The 21,847-nt window shown below is 36.1% G+C and overlaps 1 protein-coding gene and 1 long non-coding RNA gene across 12 annotated transcripts in view; one reads left to right on the top strand and one right to left on the bottom strand.

Annotated features, from left to right (window-relative positions):
* LOC119708747 overlaps nucleotides 1-21,583 on the top strand; it is a 59,300-nt gene extending 37,717 nt beyond the window's left edge. Inside the window, exon 3 of one of the 2 annotated variants that reach the window (XR_005259174.1) lies at nucleotides 4,494-21,583. This is a non-coding gene — a long non-coding RNA (uncharacterized LOC119708747). The remainder of the gene's footprint in view (nucleotides 1-4,493) is intronic. The other variant, XR_005259175.1, reaches the window with a different exon arrangement.
* The window catches only part of ANKS1B (ankyrin repeat and sterile alpha motif domain containing 1B), a 407,552-nt gene that overhangs the window by 123,975 nt on the left and 261,730 nt on the right, over nucleotides 1-21,847 (bottom strand). The window lies entirely within an intron of this gene.

Below are 21,847 nucleotides of genomic sequence, written 5' to 3' on the forward strand. Positions count from 1 at the left end.
AAGAGTAATAATGCTTTAAAGCAAGAACATTACCAGTCCCTTCCAACTCACCATATTCTGTGTTTCTGTGACAGTTAGCCAACATTCACACCCTTGCTCATGATGATATTATTTACATTTGTTTTTAGCTATGACAGAATACAATCAGGCATTTTTACTTAGTTTCTCATTTTTATTACACTTGTTTTTGAAAGAGCTCAGTATTGTTACAGCTGCTGGAAGCATGCTAGATGACTTATAGTACAGACAGAAGAAAATTAATTTTATGCCAATGAGTTTATTCTAAGATTTTTTTTTTTTACTTTAGCTTTCTGGCAATTTCTTATCAAAAACCCCAAACAGATTGATTACTTGCATATAATCAATATATACTATATATTTGGGTAAATATAGGGTCACAGACTTCTATGCAAACAGATAATGAAACAGCAAAATGGAAACTTCGTTTGTTCAATTTGATACTGTGCATAAAAATTACTTACAACCCCTAAAACTGTTAATTTAGCAGGAAACCTTAAATCATAAGACTAAATGGATATGCGACATCAACCCAACAGCATGGCTTTAGACCAATAGCCAATGAATGATCTGCAGAGCTCACTTAACCCCCACTAAAATGATTTCCTACTGCTGTGTAGTTGCTAAAAACAAAGAAAACAACCTGAGTGAGAAAAGCAACCTTCAGATTGGAGATATGCTAATATTTCCCTAATCAATAACAAATTAGTAATGTGATGGTGCTTTGAGAAGGAGCTGGGAATTCCCCCAGAAGAAATCTATTCAAGATGTGCTCCACAGGAAAGAGGAAAGTTGTTTGGAAAGTCAGGATTTCAATTTGAACTTTGGGGATAATAGCCCACAGTAGGGCTTTTGAATGGTTTCTTTCTCTAACCAAGAAACTGTGAGGAGGAGACTGCTCTCCCTCAAGTCCACAAATCACAAACAGTTGCAAAGTGGAACACCTGAATCAGTAGCTAAATAAAATAAAACAGATTTATTTGAGTAATTTTTTGCTACACCTTCTGCAGTTTTAAAATTCACATTTGTATTTGAAGTAGAGGGCTTTGAGGATGGCCTGAGAGATACAGTAATGCAGGAAGAATAGGAGACATGATATCAGGTATCTCATACAGGTGGAACCTTTTTGAATGAAAAGGTAGACAGAGAGAGCAGTGCAATGCACTGCAAAGATGATGATTTATTAATGCACTAAATTATTAAAATGGAAGTTAGTTTTTGTGAAATGTGAAAACCAATTACTTCTATAAATTCAGCGTTGTTCTGTAATTCATTCTCAAAATTCAACAATGGACATAAACAGTAACATGAAAAGCTGCCAATAGGTTACTTCTTCCCTCTTCCTTCTCCAATAGAAGACAGGAGGATAATATGAAGAGCAATAAGTCTATAGAAATAAAGAAATGGTTTCAGAGGAAAACTAGTCTTTGCTCACTAGCAGCAAAACTGTGATTCCCCCTTGGTGCTTTGTAACAGTCCTGACATTACTCAGACAAAAAGAGTGAACCTGTGCTTACCTTTCCTATAGTCATAGCAGAATGAGGTTTCCAAGAATTGAAGGCTCAGGATATCTTGGAAGACCTACTTTTATCCCCTGAACAAAGGCCAGCCACACTACGCTGGATAGGTGGTAGACAGGCAGGCATATGCCACTTCAGACTGGCATACCATCAGAAAAGCCCAGTGTGGACACAAACCGAGGTATCACTCTCTAAGAAGCAAAAGTAAATAAAATGCAGTATCTTTAATGTCTTAAGATACAGATACCCATGTTTGTATGACAGCAGGAAGGAACGGAATAGTTTGAGGCTTGTATTTTTATTTCTAAGTTTTATAGGAGCTTGGAGGGATTTGCCTTCTGGAGGGTACAGATACCTCCAGAAGGTTCTCAGAGCTTTTTAGTCTCAAAAAGCAGAAGCAGGATACTCATGGAATATCACATGTTGCAGAAAAAATAGACTGTTATTCGTGTTTAAAGAAAATATTTTTCCACATTTCCTTTTTTTCTTTTTCCTATCAATTTTACAGGGGATAAAAGTTTTCTGCTTCTCTGCTACTTCAGATTTAATAGACAATGCACTTGACCAAGGACACTGTCAATTTGGCTAAATGTTTTCATTTCTTAAAAAAAAAAAGTGATCTTAGGAGATTATTTTCTCTCTCTCTTACTTTTTTCTGCAGTATTTTTTTTTTCTTGTTGCTACTGATCCCCTTTTTTTCAGTACTGTTTTGATACGCTGAGGATACAAACTCTGTGGAAAGTCAAAGGGGTTCACATCCTATTTTTGTTTACTCTTTTCCCCCTTCTTATTCTCCTGGGCTTTTGCAGTTCAGGCTATCTTCATGATTCCTTGCATAAAAGGAGGAAGATGTTGCCTCAGTCTTCTGTTCTTCTGAAACCTCAGTTGCTATGCAGCTGGGCTCTCTCCTGGCCTCTGTTGTTGTATGACCATATGCAATGTCTTCTCACTTGAAAAAAAAAAAAGAAGAATGGTATGAGCAGGTTAGTAGTGCTATTGTGTATTCCATTTCTCATCAAATTTTAGACATGCAACATGTAAAAGATTGGCATTGAAGCCACTAATTCAGATCCTCTGGGGATCTCAATCTTAGTATTGATAAATCACCTTTATGGAAATGCTCCTACTTAGAGGATCAAATCAGGGTACAGCTGCAGATAATGCAAACCTGCATGTTTGATCCTAATCCAGAAGGTCCTGTTTGCACTGGTTAGCATCAATTACAGATTTGAAAGACCTCTTGGCCTCACAAGCTTATGCTATCAGTATTAGTAAATTCAGTAGAAAAAGGCAAACTTAATAAACCAGCATGGGGAGAAAATCTTGATAATGTGAGGTAGCCACCTAAGTATTTACAGATTGAAAACTAAACAGGCAGCTCTTTCAGTGCCATCATCTAAGTATGTTGATCAATTCATTACTAGTAGATAGACCACAAATATCAAAGTAGGCTACTTACTTTCTAGTAAATTGATTTAATGTTTGCTATTTCTTCTTTGGAATACTCACATTCTGCAAGGCATTTATCTTTTACAGTAACAATGAGATATCATCTTTATTCTGGGAGCTAGCATAGCTCTTACATCACAAGTGAATACTAAAAACCATCAGATTCTTAAAGCGAAATACAAAACTAGGAAATGATTTATAAATATTGTGATTGACATATGCAATCATAGAGAGAGACATTAATGAAACAACACATCAAGTCCTGGATGCTGTCTGCTAAAATTATAAATTATTACATCAATTCCCACAAAAACACACCCCTTTAAAAGCTGTGACATTAAAAAGCAAAATACCTTGTTCTGGTGGCTTCACTTTTTGACAGCTCTCAGTTTCACTTATAGTAAGATCTCCTGCAGGTCCAGAGAGGCGCTCTCACTTCCAGGGGTGCTCTTTCTCTTGATCACCATTTTGAATGCTTTCTGTAATACCTGCCCTCCCCTCATGATACAGGAGATTGCTCTTTGGTGCTGTTCAATAACATGGTAGGCTCTGCAAATGCAAAAAACTTCACAATCTATTCCAAATCATTTAGGAAGAAGTAGATGTATCAGCCTACCACAGAGTTTCTTTTGCTTTCCAAACTTAGAAAGACATGGCTTAGCATTTGGTCCCATCACTCCTTGTTGCTGTGACCAACATCTGAATGATGCCTGGAATGCTTGCAATAATAAAGATGAGATGATCCTCCAAGATGTAAGAGCCACTGCAACTCCTGTTTGGTTGTGGGTTTCAGAAAAAAACAGCTTGTATAGTAATTGCTGACATGTAAATAGGTCTAGTGGTCAAAAACAACCAACACCTCCTAGAAATACTGATAATACACGTTGCAGAACCCATCTAAGTAATCAGAACTAATTCATTAAGTTCATTCATCAAGAGGTAAGCATTTGCCTCCTCCTGGCTCAGGAAGAACTTTTGCTGAAAACCAGCCAGATGCAAGAAAAGTCATATCCTCCTGGGACCACTGCTATAGCATAGGAGAGGGAATTGGGTCAGAGTCTGAACAAAAGCTGAAGTCTGGGACTGCAGCTTCATATTTTTCTGGTGTTTTCCTCTAAGTTCTTCTGGGAAAATAGTCCTTTTTGTGCAGTAGGGAGAGAAAGAATTATAGTTCTCATAAAAACAAATACAGGCTGCTGCAAATCTAATTCACCCATTGCACCCAAGAGTAAAAGATCAGTGATCTGGATTTGATTAGCTACTGTATATACATATATATATATATATTCAAATTATTTTATATATATATATATATATTCAAATTATTTTTCTTTAAATTCCTATAGAATGGGACTTGTGCTGTGGGCCAGGGCATTTTTTATGGTACACACAAAACCGGATTACTTGGCTAGGTTGCTCACAAGTCGCCTTTATCTCATAATAAAATGGCAGTGAGACTGCATGAAAGAGAATAAGGTATAACCTGGTCTTTTCCTTCCATTTCAGGCACCAGGTTCTGCCAGTTCTCCAACAGAAGGGCTTTCATCAATTTATAATGCAAGGCAAGAAAAGAAAAGCAGCAACCCACTGAACAAGACTAAATCACAACATGCCTTTGAATCAATGAGCAATGCCCATTAGCAAGCCTGAAGCCTGCAGAGAAAAACTGCTAATTCCAGCAAGGATAGTTGTTTGTGGCTAAACTGCTCAGTGGAATGGAGCCAGGGAGTGAACCCAGGCACCATACTGCTGATCATACATGTTAATGAACTGATAGCCTTCACCCTGGGATGACAAATTAGCACTTTGTGGCATAGTTCTCAGGACAGCCTGCTCCAGGGACCATTCTCACTGGCTAGTTCAGACATCATCACCTGTTTTTTGGAGGTAAGGCTGAGATTTTTGATGAATAGATGTAAATCAGCTCATGCCATTTAATTTCAGAGCCCACTAACAGTCCTCAACCATGTTCAGTTTGTAATCTAACAGCCTCTCTGCAACTACTCTCAAAAAAATCCTTCTTTAAATAGTTTCTAACTTTACCAGAAGGTATCTTAACCTAACTAAGTCCATCAGCAGAGAATGGCCTTGGTGGCTTTCTAAAACCTATACACTGTGTCTTCATACACAGATTTAACTGCTTTTCTTTAATCCCTAAAAAACTCATATGCTCTGCTATTTTGTCAGTGTTCTTACTGCAGTTAAAAATAGAAAAGAAGAAAATTCAAGTTTTGAAGTTGTAAATACTACATGATAACTGAAAGTGTCAATCAGAGGATTTCCACAAACCAGTTAGCAGCATGAAAGTTGCAGAAATATCAAACAGTACTACATTTCTTGGAGTCTGTATCCATTTTAACATTTAGGAGTTTCTCCACAACTATGAGATATACAACCTTTACCTGAGTGGAAGTATTTTGCTTCAGAAATAAGATAAGCGGCTTTCAAATCTTTTTAGGTGAAACTTCTGCCTTCTCAATTACCCCCAAAAACCAAACTTAACCTCAAAAAGCATACAGACTCTGACTCCTCTGGCTTTTACTTGCTTCTCTTAATGGGTAAGAACATCGCTTTGCTCAACTTATATGATGTATTTGATGTAGTAGAAACAATAAGCTACTGGATCACTTCAAGAATGACAAGAAACATTCTAAAATTCTTCCTGCTCCACCTTTCAAGTCAGCCCAGAGGATCACCGCACCACTCAGATTTAGTGACTCATAAAAGTCAGAAGTTTTCTGGCATATTACTCAACATGCAGTCACTGCTATGATGAGAACATTGCTCTCATCCCCAACCACTGCAGAAGAGATCACTATCCAGACGAAAAGAGGAAATTTTCCAATAGAACAGAGCTCAGTAACATGAAATCTGGATATTAGCACAATTTTATTCCCCATCATACAGTCACCCATTGAACAGTAGAGGTGAAAAGCACAAATTCAGAATAAAACAACAGTTTAGCATGTGATAATTAGCCACAGGGAGTACCTATTTCTTTCCACTGACCTTGGAGAATGCCTACAAAGTAGCAGGGATACTAATAATGCTTATTTTAAAGAATAGAATTAGCAAATAATCTCTCTACACTTTTGTGAACTTAATTATAACAATAACTACTATATTTCTTTGTTAATAATAAGTATAGCATTTCATCCAACATAACTCATTTTCTTGCATTTGCAGCTGAAAAAGAACTAAATGGTAAGAATGTGCTATTTTGCGGAAAGTGTCAACTTTCTACCAGCCTTCATAGTCTGATCAACCTAATTTTTAGAAACCCATGAAATTTTACAGAAGTAGAGCTAAAACAACCCAAACAATAACAAAATCATCAAGTTTCATATTCAACTTCTTTAAAAGAGCTGGATTGTCATACACAAAGCAACGAAAAGCCAAAGTCATATCCTAGAAATAATTATTGAGTAGAAACATTTAAAATGTTCCTGTATCTTATATCTTGAGGAGCTTCTCCAAAGGCAAGCTGCTACATCTATGCAGTAGTGATCCTCAGTAGAGGTGTCCCTGTAATACCCAGGTTTTGACATAAAGGATAAGGAAGAACAGAAGCTTGCATGGAGACCTTGTAACAACCTTCCAGTACCTGAACAGGGCCTAAAGGGAAGCTGGAGAGCAACTCTTCATCAGGAATAAGGAGTAATAGGTACAAATTGAAAGAGAGGAAATTTAAATTAGATATTAGGAAGAAATTATTGTGAGGGTGGTGAGACACAGGAGCAGGTTACCCAGGGAGGTTGTAGATACCCCAACCCTGGCCATGGTCAAGGCAGGTTAGATAAGCCCTTGATCAGCTTGGTCTAGTGGAAGGTGTCCCTGCCCATGGCAGCAGGGGTTGAGACTAGATGATCTTTAAGGTCCATTCCTACCCCTTAACATTCTGTGATTCTATGATATAAGCAAGTAGTCTACTACATCCAAATCTCTGAACATGTTGAAAGATCTAAACAATCTCAAATTCCAATAAAAAGGTAGTGATATATTGTAAACTACATAAACAGCAAGGATGTTACATTCTGGACAATTTTAACAACTGAAGGAAGGAGTCATAGGCTCATGCCATTGCCATGTTGCATTCAGCTACTCTACACTTCTGGTGAGGCCCAGAGTACATCCCCTCTGCTGTCCGTGGCCTCATGGAGGCCCCCAGACACCGCCATGGGGAAGCTCTGCACAACAACCCTGGGCCATGTCTGACCCCAGCCCCCACACACCCTGCCTGATCATGACACCCCTTGTGGGCCGATATCCCAGCACAGCCTGTTCCCTTCCCTAGAAGGTGCCCAATCCCTGGGGCTGCCCCGGTCCCCTGCAGATTCCCTGTTCCTGGCTGGGGTGGTGGGATGAGGCTCGGCTGCCAGGCCCTGCCCTGCTGCCCTGGGGAGCCCCCAGTCTTGCGGGACCCTTTGCTTCTGGACCCTTCCTAAATCTTGTTCCTCTGTCTATTCTCAAAATCCATTCCTTTCCAGCAGCAATGGTAAAACATTACTTTCAGTGTTCTGCAAAGCAACTCCATCAAGCAGACGACGGAGCTCTGTGACACGTGTTACACATCCGCTTAGCTCAGCTTGGAAATACTACGGCTTTAAATACCAACACTCGAGACTTCCGTCGGCATCTTACAGAAAAGTTGAGTCATTCCTGGCTCAGACACTGCCAGTCAGAGGGAAGAGGCTGTGGGCAGGAGGGTGCTGTGTGCCCACACCGCCCCACCTGCCAGGCACAGCTGAGTGCCGAAGCGCTGCGGCACAGTCAGTGCAGCACCAGGCTCCCCCTGTGCCATCCCTGCCCCACCGGGAGACACACAAAGATTCCCAGCAGAAGCAAGTCACAGGTTGAGACGTACAGAAGCACCTAGGGAACAGCTGCCCAGATGTGTGGCCTCAGCCTGTGCTGATGTACCCAGGTAGCACAGCTACTAACAACACCACACTTGTGGTACCACAGGTTTCAACAGCTATTCCCTCAGATAAAATTTGAGATGGAACAATTCATTTGTAAAGGATAAACCGGGTAAGCCAGGATGTATGAGACCTCTGAAATCACACTGTCACACTGCAGTGCAGGCAAACAGAGCCACCCTGGTGATGTAGGACAGCTGGAAGGCTGTGTTTTCCTTGGTTTTTACCTGATCAAATGAAACTAAAATTTAAATCACTCATAATAAAATATAGATAAGCTAATTTTTCTTCTAGAGTGGACAGACAAACTGATTATGAGTCAGAAACTCACTGTGCCAAACACTGTGAAGATAATATGGTGATCCCTCCTCTGAGGAGTTTGCAAAGTTAAAGTAGTTATGTCTGCAGAGTGAGCAATGGAAGAAGTAGCAGGCTTTAATTTACAGCTGATGTCTAAATTAGAAAGCAATCAAAAAACCTGGGTATCACAGAATGTGAGAGAGCTGACAAGTAGAGGAAAATTGTTGGAAACAAGATAATAATGGAAGATATATAACACCAAGTGCCTAGATTATTCTCACCCATACTTTGTATCAACTCTTAGAGCAATTTTTCAAAATTATGTATAGTAATAAAGTAAAACACAAGTAATAAGGGCAGGCTGCCAAATAGTACTTAGAATACAAATCAAAGGAGTATGCTCGAGTACACATTAAAATTTAAACTTTTCATCTGCTACTTGTATGACAGTATTGTGAGAAAGACAGAAATGGAAAACTTTTGTCCCTAATTAAAACTCCCCGTTGAGATGCAAGTTGTTAGAATTTCATACAAAGAGTTGTTACAGCAAGACAGTAATGAAGATGGGTTTTGGTAACTAAGACAAAGAGGACAGGGAGTTGAAGATAGACATTTGTCACTGCAGATAAGGGAATATTTTTAAACTGGTTTAATGCATGTACATACTTTATGATACCAGGGTAAAAATCATGCTGAGGGCACAAATTCTCCTGCCTTTTCCAGAATACTAGTACAATGAAATGAGCAGAAAAAGAGAGGAAGAAGCAAAAAAAAAAAAAAAATCTTCATTTTTTCAAGCACCTCTTCAGTACTTGTAGGTACAAGCCAAAAGTATATGTGGGTCCTTTTAAATGTGCGCTCTAGTGCCTGGACACATTTCCTGAACACTGTTTAATTTACTAATATAGACATAACTATGGAATTCATTGCTCTGAAGTCACAATTAATTTGGTAATATACTATAAGCCAGAGAGGTTATGTCTCCTGCTTGCTTATTACTGCAGCAAGTACAAATCCACCAGCAATAACAGACACACAGAATTAAAGAGGTAGTATCCTGGGGGGTCCACATGGAAATGAATACAATAACGGCTTGGAAAAATATGTCTGAAATCAGAATTCTAATCAAAATAGTTCTTCCAAGTTTTCTGTCTCTAGTACTTTCCAAATTGTCTTGGTGTGTCAAGAACCATCAGGGCAATCTGTAATCTGCCAGGCAAGTCTGTGACATTTCATACGTTCTCCTGAGAAACATCATACCATAAGAGGTTACTCTAGAAGTGAAGCTCACAATGACAAGAAATATTTAGGACATAATAGAAATAGTCTTTTGAAATACAGAGAGAAAAGAAAAATACTTGCAGGCTTCTCAGTTCAAGGTCAATTCTGGCAATGCACATTATGAACCTTATGAAAAAGCTTTTCATGCCAAAATGACCGATCCCTGCATTTTTTATTTTGAGCAGTAAGACAAGTTTGAAATGTCCAAATATTGGCAGAAGATTATTTTGTTTTCATATAACAATGTAAATTTTGTAGCTCATTAGTAATGGAATTCTCCAAGTATTACTCTTCCTTTGTTTAAGGTAGGGCTTGTGGGCAGAACTGAGGCAGAGGAGTGTTGTCGCAGCACCAGTATTGTTGCTATTGCACTGCTTAGAAACAAAAGTTAAAAATAATGCTCCTTGTTAGTTCTTCACACTCACAAATGCCTTAGTATTGGTTACTATGATAGTTCCTGATTATGTCTAGCAACAGTAGTCAAAAGAATTGAAAAGCAAACCTCTACCAATTGTTAACAAATGAGATTCTGGGGTTTAATCATAAAGACTGAGTAGTTTTTTTGTAGTTGAAAGTTATGTCTGCTTCCACTTCACTAAGAAATTCTGGCAGAAATAAATTTTGCAAATTCACATATTTCTGCATCCAGTACTGGCTATTGCATGCTTAATTTCATTTGAGTACAAAGAATTTCTGAATTGCAACATCTAGTTCTAGTTGGTCTTACGTTTTTCTAGAATAACAGAGGTCACAAGGGTGTTTCAACACATGAATCACAATCAATTGCACATTGATCTTCTATTTACCTGGTATTTTTAGGCAAGCTTCCCAGAGCTTAGAAGGCATTTACATCACACCTTTGTAATACTTCTGATAGGGAGGGTTGGCTACAACAAGATGAAAGAATGGGTTTGAGCTTTAGAAAAAGTGTACCACTTTTTTTTTTGATTATAGAAAGATGGAGCTTTCTATCTCTGCCAGCCAAATAATTGCTTTTTAAAACATGCCATAGCACTTTTCAGACTGGTTTATGCTTTTTGATGAATTTTTTGGATGTTGCAGTCTTTTGAGATAATTGTATGCAGGGAAGTACCTCTACTTCTAGTCTTGTTCAATGACTGCAGTAGATCTCCATTCTACACCAAGCAAGAAAAGAAGTAAGAAGGTTATTCTGGCAAAGTGGGGCACCAATCCAGTTCCCTGAATAGGTTGTGTGGCATAGCATTAGATGAAAATAGCTGATGAGTAGATGCTCTGCACCTTTATATTTAACAGAAAATGCACAGCCTTATTTAAAAAGCTCTCTTAACAGTGAGCTAAAGAAAAAGAAAACAGATACCAGATTAATAATTTTCAGTAGTACATGATATAAGCTCTCATTTCTGTCCTGATGGGAGTCTGTGTTGCACTGTGGACCTCTGGGGGTCTAACAATCATTTCTAGTGTCTCAATAGGACTATTGTCAATAGGTTTATATTTGCTGCATATAAACCCACATGCCCATCAGAAATAAGACCACATATAGTGAATGAGTTTAAAAAACATAAGAATTGGTTTTCTGGTGTGCAGACTGGGAATTTATCATATCTGTTATGCTTTATTTTCTATATTATTCTCTGAAATATTCCAAAACTCATTCACTAGCATATTAGGAAAACACAAACACAGCTGAAACAAACTAAGGCCTGTAGTTTGTGGAAATATTTGTAGTATTTACCTAGCATTAATAACATGAACCTTGTTTGCAAAAATAACCAACTGTGTAACACCAGAAATGGCAAGAAAAAAAAAAGACAGAACAACATTTTGTAGAACCAGCAACCCACTCTAAACCTTTTAAAAAGGGTATGATTTGTAGTAATGGAAACCACCTTTTACTAGACCACACTGACACATCTGGGAGATACAGGTGTCTGGGCAATAAGGCCTTCGGGTCTCAAACAGCAACTGCAGCCTTTAAAGAAAGAATACAAGTTGAGAATATACAAGCTGCATGCCTGAAGTTGCATATCTCAGGCCATCTGAGAGAAAAAGTTGGTAAGTATAAAGTGATTTTAATAAAAATATGAGTGGCTGCACCAGGCCACAGCAGAGCTCTAGAGATGTGTTTAAATCAACATCCTCATTTCAGCAATGACCCATACAAAAAGAAAGTTGCTCACATTCCGTTGGAACATTCCACTTTGGATATAAAAATGTTTCAAATGTAATAAATTTACCAATTTAAAATTCTACTTAGACTGATACTACTTCCCAGAAAAAATGTAATTTGAAGTCCTTTGTGATTACAGTACAAGTTTAAATATTCCAGGTAATTTTGAGGGCTGAAATAAAACATGGCTCCAGCAGTTTAGATAAATACTATCAGTAAGATAAATACTAACTACTCAGCAATGGAATTACACATTATTAAAGTCTCATACCTTGGTCTTATTTAACCACGGGTATTTTATCTTTAATCAATAAATATAATATTAGTGCTAAAATCCAAAATACAACTATATGTTTGGATTCTGACATAATAAGAAGAGTTAAGAAAACAATCAAGAAAAAAAAAAAAGTAAGGGCATGGAATTACTGTGCACTGACATTCTCGATTCCTCTCAGAAGAGCACCAGATCCACCTAGTGGAAATTTTCTTTATTACAATGACTCTAAAATGCCATCTTGTAAGCAGTATCACAATTTATGCTGCTTGGTGGGAAAGCTAATACGTGTTATTGTCACTGAATCACACAATTTAGGGCTGGGGAGATTTTTGCTAGGTTTCTTCCTGTCATGCAGGTCTATTATTTTGCCTTTCACCTATCTTAAATTTATGAAAGGATGATGTTTACACTGTTCATTTAGAGAGAGAGAGAGAGACAGAGTTTTCTAATTTTTTATCTGTCATTAATTTTTTTTTTTCCTAAGTAAATTAAATGTGCCCTTTTTTTGTGTAATCTTATTTCTTTAAGCAATTGGCTACATTACTCTGACAACTATCTGGTTTTAAACTTCAAACCTATAAAGTTCTGTCATGTTCCTTCTGTACTCCACAGCAGTATTGGTAACAGTATTAAATTCTGTTACTGATACAATTTAGACTCTCTGGTGAACATTTTCTTTTTTCTCATAATTCCCTAAATCACATATTTGTATCTTTCTGGTGATATGTGCAAAACTGTACTTAGAGGATGCACAGAAATATCAAGGACACTTTAAAATATGTTTTGATAACATGTCTTTTTACAACTGTAAGACCATATTCAAACCATTTTGTACTTCAAATTAATCTCAGGAATATGGGCAGGAGTTGGTGATTCTGCATGTGTGACTGTTTTCAGCACATAGGACAGCATAATCAGATTTCATTCCTTCTTTGCCACATACACACTTATTTTCTAAAGAGAACACTAGAAAAAATGTATATAAAGTTTTCTAGCCCTCAAATGCAAAGCAGATGTATTAGCTGAACCCACAAGACATGCTGAGCTATACTTTCAGCAACTGCTTGGTTTGACCGCTGAACCAATATTTATGATCTTGCTGTGAAGTTCACAAATTATCATAATCTACAAAATTTCTCCTTAGAAAGTGCAAATGGTTCAAATCTGTAGGCAGGGCTGTAAAGAGCACAGCCCTTATAAAATCAGGTCTATGCTATTTGAATGGGATTTATCTTGCCTGAATAAAAAACCACAGGTCCTGGATAAAATGCAGAAATTTAAAACAGAAATTGGAAAATCTGTTTCACATGGGATTATTCTGGATCTTTTCAGTACATTGACTTGTCAGAAAAAATGAGGTTATTTACTTTGTTCTTTTGATTCATAACTAGGAGCGTGGATTTAAAAAGACATGGTGAAAATTGTTCTCTTTTGTGGTACAAATGCCATAGAAGTACAAGAGACATAGTTGCAGGACTGAAAAAACCAGACATATGATACATGATGTTCCTAAGGAGTAGGCAGCATTCATCAGTCTGGTACATCCAGTGGCTGTTAATGCTAAAACGTGTTGGTATATGATGGTGTGCTACAATTACTTTCTCAGAACATAGTGAGAATTTCAAGCACATTTCCTCAAGTAAGAAACAGGTTTCTAGGGGAAACAGGTTTCATCTCAGGAGTTTTGATACTGGGACTATTTTAAAATTATTATTTTTCCTGTACATCACAATTTAAAGTCAATAATTTCTATTGTATTTTCTCAAGTAAAAATCCAAGTAGAGATTCAGAGCAATATTCATTTTATGGCACATAAAATGTCCACAATAGAGATCTCAGGACTCATGTAAAGGTCCCTGTAATTAACAGAGAAAAATAGGCACCTTTAAGGCATGACTCATTTGATATAATTTAGGCATTTGCTTTAGGACTAGATGAATCACATGAGTGAAATGGCTGCATATCTTCAATGATTACAGCAAGAAGCTAGACATGTATCTCCTATGACTGAGTTATAAATATGAATTTCACTAATATAGTTGGAAATTGAAATTTTATCCTTCAATTGTTCCTCCTTTTGCTAAAGCAGAACACAATTTAGCATGTTCAATACAGGTCAAAGAAAACATTATTGATTTCATTCCAATTTCAAGTGATCAGCTAGGTACATGAAAAAACTTTCAAGATGATTTAAAAAAATATTTAGATATTTTAAAATTACATAGATTTTAAAATGCAATTCATTTTTAATTTTTTTGTAATAAATTCCAACATTTTCCTTTTATAACTGTGACAAATTTATGAAAAAGAGTGTCTGCTTCTTTTAGCCAATATTTTTTAGTAAAAATAAAATAATCTGGACAGTTACCAGTATATCCATGATTGCATACTGTAGGACCAATCATCATAAGGAACTTAAAAATTAACACATGCATAGGGAAAACAGTTCTTTCTAATAATGCTATGTCTTTCTCCACTTCCACCCGCTTCATCAGTGGAATATGCAAAAGAATTAATATAGTGGGCACATGAAAGACACAGTTATGAATTTTGCCCAACATTGCCATGTATCATAATATAGTATTAGTGCCCTATATAGTTACAGGCCTAATTCATTATAGTTGCCCTACATAATAATTTAGTAAAGTTGTGCTGTAAACCCTTTTGAACTTCATTTTGGTAATGGCTGGTCAGAAGATGCACTCTAAAACATCAATAATGTAACCAAGGGTTCTTCTGCTTATCCATGAAGAGAGAAACTGGTTGAGTTAAAGCTCTCCAAGAATACTGTTAGCCTTGTTTTTTATTGCTCATGCTGTAATACCACATGAAGACTGGCAAAAGAGAAGTCTTAAAAAATAAAAGCCAGGGGAGGGAGGCCATAAGTAAATTAAACATAACACAAGAAGCAGATCAGGATAAGTATACATTGAATTATACCACCCTGCTAAATGATTGTATATTTTTTTTTTTATTACTGCTTTGTATATAGCTTCACACATCAACTGAACAACTCATGTTATCCTACCACCAGAGACACTTAAGTGCACACATTTGAAACATTCCCAAGAGCCTCATCGCAAAGCAATGCACTGACCAGAATGCTGGGTTCCTAAAGTATCAATAAGTCTCATGAGGAGATACAGTAGAATTCCAAGTTTTCAGCTGCTGGCAAGACAGCTTTGGTGAAAACATCGAAGGTGTAAGACCTCCAGATATACCCCAGAATATCCATTGCACTGACTGGTGTTTGCTCTTTCTGTACCAGGACTACTCACTCTTGGCATGTCAGCTAAACTGGATTAGGAACTCAGGTGGGAAACTCACAGTGAGAGCAAATGAAGTTTTGAAATGTTTTAATGGGAAACTACCCTTGGGATAAAAAAGATGAGGCAGAAAACAAAATGAACAATGAAAATAATTGATTTCCCACCATATTTTTCAAAGCCAAGTGTCAGTTAACTACTAAAATAAATAAAACATGCTACTACTTATTATTATTTTACTAGTTGTGGGTAAAAACTAACTGTGGATATTGTCACTAGCACTCATCTCTTACAATTCAATAAGAGATTTGTTATAAAGAAATAGTTCTGTTGAGAGATACTTGGGAAAGGTTTTGGGATTTTGTTCCTTATTTTAGTTTGGTTAAATTTTTTAATTTTTTTTTTTTTTTACTTGCAACACATTAGGAGGACATGATGAAGACTAAGTCCAAATACAGGATTTCACATGTTCAGAATTATGTGTGTTGTGATTCTGATGGCAGTTTTCTGCTTATCAGTAAACACATTTCTGACCCTCCTATTCATTTACACTTACCTTGACATTCTCCCATCAGAAAATTTATATTTCAGAACATCTGAGTCTATTTAGTGTCTTGATAATTGCTACATGTAATGTCAAACAAAACAGATGAGTTTCAGGACCAAATAAAATTCTTCATTTTCCTATTAATTGGTCTGTGTCTAATTATCAGCAGTATCTCCCTTGATTCCTTGTAGAAAACTGCAGTAGCTAATTCAATACTTACACAGAAAAAAATACTTAGGTTAACACAAACAAATGGGATGCTAAAATGCTGACGCTTATGGAAATATAACAAATTGTCAGCAATAAACACAAAATCTCAGCCATTTTGCTTAACAGCACCTCCTGCAAAACAGCGAGGGGGTTTTATCCTTGACACATTGGAATAATCTGTGTTAAATTCCTGGGGAAATGCAAAGAAGATAGCAGATTGCTTCTCTGCCTTATCTGAATTCAGTGTCCATTAGAAATCTCATGATGATAAGTTGAAGTATACATCAAAATCCACAGGAAAATATTTTGCCAAGAACCTCAGCTTAAATGAAATATCTCCAAAGAATCTTTTATAAACTTATAAATTCTTTCTCACATCACGGCATTCTTGACACAAATCTCCTTACCTGAAACACTACCCAATGTGGTTTTTTTTTTCTATAATCTATGACATGTGGTCATCTTTCACATTCTCCATAAATCATAATTTTCATATCCATAGTATTGTTTATTATAACACCATAAAAACACAATTTCTGATCATATTTTAGAGAGTGTTCTAGGAGCTTGCTGTCAATCCTTGAGGGTGAATCTCTGATGCAAAGGGTCAGCAAGCTGATTTGACTAAAGAAAAACAGAAAACCTAATTGTGACAGCAACTTTGAATATTTGAAACTCTCTATATATCTGTGTAGTCATTTGCTTCCATTCTAAATAGACATAAAATAAGGACTGTAATCTTTTTTATATGATACTTTTAGATACTCTGTGTTTGTTTCTTCAAAATGCATTTCTAGTCATTCTTGCTAAGCCCATTAGCTTCTAATGGCACTTGTTCCTGACTCTTGAAATCTCATCCTTGCATATATCTCATTTACTATTAACTCTCCTCAGTTCTCAGCTTCCTCTTGCCCATGCTTCAGTTCTAGCCAATTTCCAAAGCCAGCCACTCCATATGATTAGAGGCATATTAGACTTTTGTCATTTTTTTTCTCTCACATTGTCACATCTTATGCTTCTGTTCCCAGAGAGACACAAATTATGAAAAAAAAAAAGAGTTCACAGGTCAGAGCAGATAACCTAAAATAATGAACTTTTTTTGGTGGATGTCATGCACTAGTGCTACTGTATACTTTGCTATCAAAAGCATGTGAGAAGAATTATTTCTGCTTGCAAATTGTTGCTCAGCTTCAACTAAAGAAGCAGCATAGATCTATCACTTCTCTTTAATAATGTAAATTTATGAACTAGCCTGGTGTTTTGCCATCCATCCTCCTCAGCTATGGCTTTGATACTTATCTGTTGCTTATATAAATCTTACATAAATTTAACTTATAAAGCAGGAAGCACAAAATACTTTGCATTTGGTTATGCTCACTGAAAACACAGTAGAACCATATTGTGTGTGGGAACACAAATGTTTTAAATACTTAGCTCTGCATAATTCTTCTTCTTGTGCTTTATGTGTGCACATGAGTGCATATGTATTTCTTTGTGGTTCACTGGAAGGGACAGTATTTTATAGAAAGTCATTATGACTGCCTTTTCTGTTTTCAAGTAGATCATGCATGTAGAACAGGAAAAAATCCTTAGATGATAGAGACTGAAAGACAGTCATTAGGAGCTCATCTGCAACCACTGAATAGAATTATTATTGAATCTATTACTTTAAAGGGTTGCATGAAGTCCAGACCCTGAGAAAATCAAGATGGCCAGGTGCTTGGTTGATGCCTCAAGACTGATAAAAAATTGGAAAACTCATATATGTCCCTCCTTTACTGATGAATGTGTTCATACAACCTGATTAGCTCAGACAGGTTCTGATCCCGGCTTTAATATGTGAAGAAAAGAATAACTAAGGTCTAACGATATTTTTTCCAGTAGCTTCTGTCATTAGTTCATCTGAATCAGGCACTTAGCTCATAGATTGAAAAAGCACAAATAAAGCATTCTAATGGATTTTGAAACTGATTTTCTGTTTTGAACCCCCAAAAAATTGAAAGCTTTCTAATTTCCTATTAACAGACTCACAGACTTGCAACAGCTATGCTGTAATTCATTATCTAATAACATTTTGAATATCATTGCACAAAAAAACCACCAAGTTTAACAGCATTTTCTCAAATTTTTTTTCATATTATTGGAATGCATTCAAATTCATACACATACCGCTTTTGGATGAATAGAGCATTTTCAAGATCTCTACACGGTACAAAGAACAATCTTAAAAATAAACAATGAGTAAGAAAGTACAATCTGAGGCAGGAATCTAAATCAGGAGTTAAATGTACATAACCTTGAAAGGTCTTGATCATTATGAAAGGGATTGCAAGTACTTGCCAATAACTATTTCAAGGATGTAAACATTTGGGCTGCCAGTGTGTTATTTACATCTATAGAAAATTTATAACTGGAGAAAGTGGTATTTAATTTTGAAATAATACAGACTGAATATGACAGGTTTTTTGGCACCAACAGCTATTAGAATTGTGAATTGCCCTTTATGGAAAGTGACTGAAACCTTACTCCTTTGAAAGTTAAAAACAGTGAAAGACAAAAATCCTTGAAGATGACTTCAAGGACTCAAGCCCTGCTGGCTGTAGGCTGCAACAGAACCTTTTACAGTTGAGTAAATGCTTTTTTTCATCTCAGCTTACTGTTTTGAAAAAAAATTACCTTACTTCTATTAATAATCTTGGTATAATACTTTCCAGTCTTTTTTGAAATCTAGGGCTGTATCTGTATGATACAAATGCAGTGGACTGCAGAGATATCTAAAGTAGCTCTAAATAGTATGAAACAGGAGAATCAAGCAAAAGACCCAGGGTAAGGCTGCTGTCCTAATTCTGGAACATTAATCACACTGATAGGTCTATATGGCACAGCACTGCATTGACTCTCACACCTGAGAATGTTAAAAAAATCTGTTATAGAGGGAAAATATTTCTAAAGCATTTCTGCTCTTCAATATCTTTATAGGTAAAATGACTGCCATTCAGTCCTCTCTACCTTCAGCTATTGAAATCAGTTGCAAACAGAAGACAAATCACGCTAGTTAAGATCTGATACACTTGGGAATTTTAACTGGAAATATCAATCCCATGCAATATCCTATAGAGCAATGCAGAAGCAGAAAAAAATAGATTTAAGAAGATTTCAAAGAATTATTTTTCCTTTGTACACTACTAAACACAGTATTCTTTGAAAAGCACCAAAATGGTACTGCAGTCCTTAAAAAAATTATGTAATAAAATCTACAGCTTTATTTCTTTGAAAAAAGGGAATATTTCTTTATGACTTTTATCACTGCAAATTGCTTCAAAATAAAAGCAGAAGTATTAGTTTGCAATATTAACACAATTATGTTCTTGTTTGCTTTTATGTGTCATCACCTTCAAGTATTTTGTATTGACCTTCAATCAACACAATCTGTTTTAAAATGCCTTAAGCTAAAACTATGAGAGGTAGTTTTTGTGGGCAGAAAATGCAAGCATTTGAAACAAACAATTTATTTCAGCTCAAGTATCACAAATACTGTCTACGAAATAAAATACCCATAATGAAATTGTTTACAGCACTTATCTTTTACTACAATCAACAATTCTCGTTGTAATGAGGGATGCTATCCTAAGCCTGCACATTTCACAGGTCAAATTAAAAATAGGATCTCTATAAAATTTCTAAATTAATATCAGCTTGATCTGAAAAAGGACATTATTTTAAAATGGAAATCCAATTCCCTTGCTGCCTCATCAACACTTAAAAGGTTAAGCTGGTAAAATATAATCCTTTATTCAGGCCTCTTCTAAGCTACTGAAGGCAGAACAAGTTGTTGCCTAGGAAAACAAAATATTTAGTGACTGTACTTTATCTGTTTTTGTAGAGAACTTGTGGGCTGGCAGAAGAAGTTATTTTCTAGGGGTTTTAAAGGAAATAAGAAGTCTATTGTACTCCCTGGAAAGGAGATCACATTCTGAAACTTGAAATATGAACCTTCTGATAGAACACCAAGATTTTAGACAGGAAATCAAATGATAAGGCAATTTATTTGTTCCCTGAATGGAGAGAGATTTTGTTAGGATACTTCAGAGACAGTACTCTCTCTGGCAATAGATAGAGTGGGTTGCTTTATAATGTAAGATAATTTTTTAAATAAATCAATCATTTGTGCTACCTTGTGTGTCACAGGACAAGAAAATGATCCTGCAGATGGAACACAATAGGTGCTAAAATTGCTCAGCTTTGATTATTAGTACTAAAAATGACTGCCAATCACTACCTGATTATAATTTGTTTTGAAGAGAGCGTGGGGGAAGAGAAGGAAAGAAATAAAAGAGAAAAAGAGGGGGGGAAGATCTGATTTTAAAAATTGCAAAGCAAATGTTTGCCTCAGAAAGGAGGGAAAAGCAATTGCTATCTGCAAATTTCAATGGCTAGATTTACAAATCAAACATGGTGGTTTTAATATCATTTTTAAATCACAAAACAATATTTTTATTATTGTCATAATGTAAGGAAATAATAGAATCAAGAAAATTACTTCAAAGTAAGATCATGTCTTCTATTTAAATAACCTGTAGTACAAAATGACGCCAGGTGGATTAGAAAATAATCATTATGCTACTGAAAGAATAAATGTCATGACATTGTTCACAGTGCAACTGTTTCCTTCCTTTCTTCCTTTCCTTTCCTCCTTCCTCCCTCCCTCCTCCCACTGCTCTGAAGTCTAAGCACTGCCATGATCCAAAGTGGGAGTGGGAAGAAGTAAACACAAGATGTTTAAAGGAATTGCCATGGTTTATGTCATCTCAAGCTCTTTTGCAAGTAACAGTATAGAGGAAAGAGAATGATGTATTTAAAAAGTATTTTCTTCAGAGTGAGGAACAGATGGAAGCTTGCACATCAAATCACTCCAAGGCTGTAAGATCACTACCTATGCAAAACATTGCATGCCAAAACTGTACAGGAGACTTAAACACATCATGAAGTTAAAATACTGGCACATGGATTTGTTGAGGATACAGAGCTTCCAATGAGATTTCTAGAGACAGCCACTGCAATACTACAACATAACAACACTTTCTCAATTATAAGTAACATCCACAGTAATTTAGGAACTGAATGATGTAGATATTATCAGCATCCAAAACTGAAAGAGTCTGACTGCAGAAAGAATAATCTTCAAATGCAAGATTCAAAGGAACAAATTTTGTACATGATTGCAATTGGTACATGTTTAATTATTGCAAAATAAACAGATATGCATTATTGAAACTACTTTGAGACCTCTGTGGGTGCCCTGGATAAAGGAAATCTACATAAATCCAGTATAAGGAAAAAAATGCTATTTGTATAATATTGCATGGCTTTTTTTTGTACATTTAATGAACCTACTGATCCAGTGTCAAAGGTAAATAGAGTAATTTAGAGTGTTATCCTTGGTATTTGAAACCATAGTAGTTACCAGATATGAATGTAATCCAATTTACAGCATTGTCCTACTAATGCAGGAGCAACTGAACAAATCCATATACATCTTACCTCATGAAGAAGTAATTCATCATGATGAAAGCTATTCAGTTCCATACTCATCTTCAGAGTTTTTGGTATGAAAAACAGGAACAACTTTTCTTTTGTCAAAAGAATGCTTAATATTTGGTCCTATATAATTAATTATATTAATTATTCTAATTAATATAATTACGATAGCTTTCTAAATTAAGCCAAAGAATTTGAATGAATATTGAAATTGTCCTTCCTATTTCCTCAAACAAACCAAGGTTGTCCATGACCCATTTCAAAGCTGTAGATTTTTAATATAAAACTCACCATAAATGTACTAAAAAACATTTTCCTGAATGTATTCATGCATCTGATACATAGGTTACTACTCTGATAATGAGTGAGA

This window comes from Motacilla alba, chromosome 1A, assembly GCF_015832195.1.
Source record: "Motacilla alba alba isolate MOTALB_02 chromosome 1A, Motacilla_alba_V1.0_pri, whole genome shotgun sequence".
NCBI lineage: Eukaryota > Metazoa > Chordata > Aves > Passeriformes > Motacillidae > Motacilla > Motacilla alba.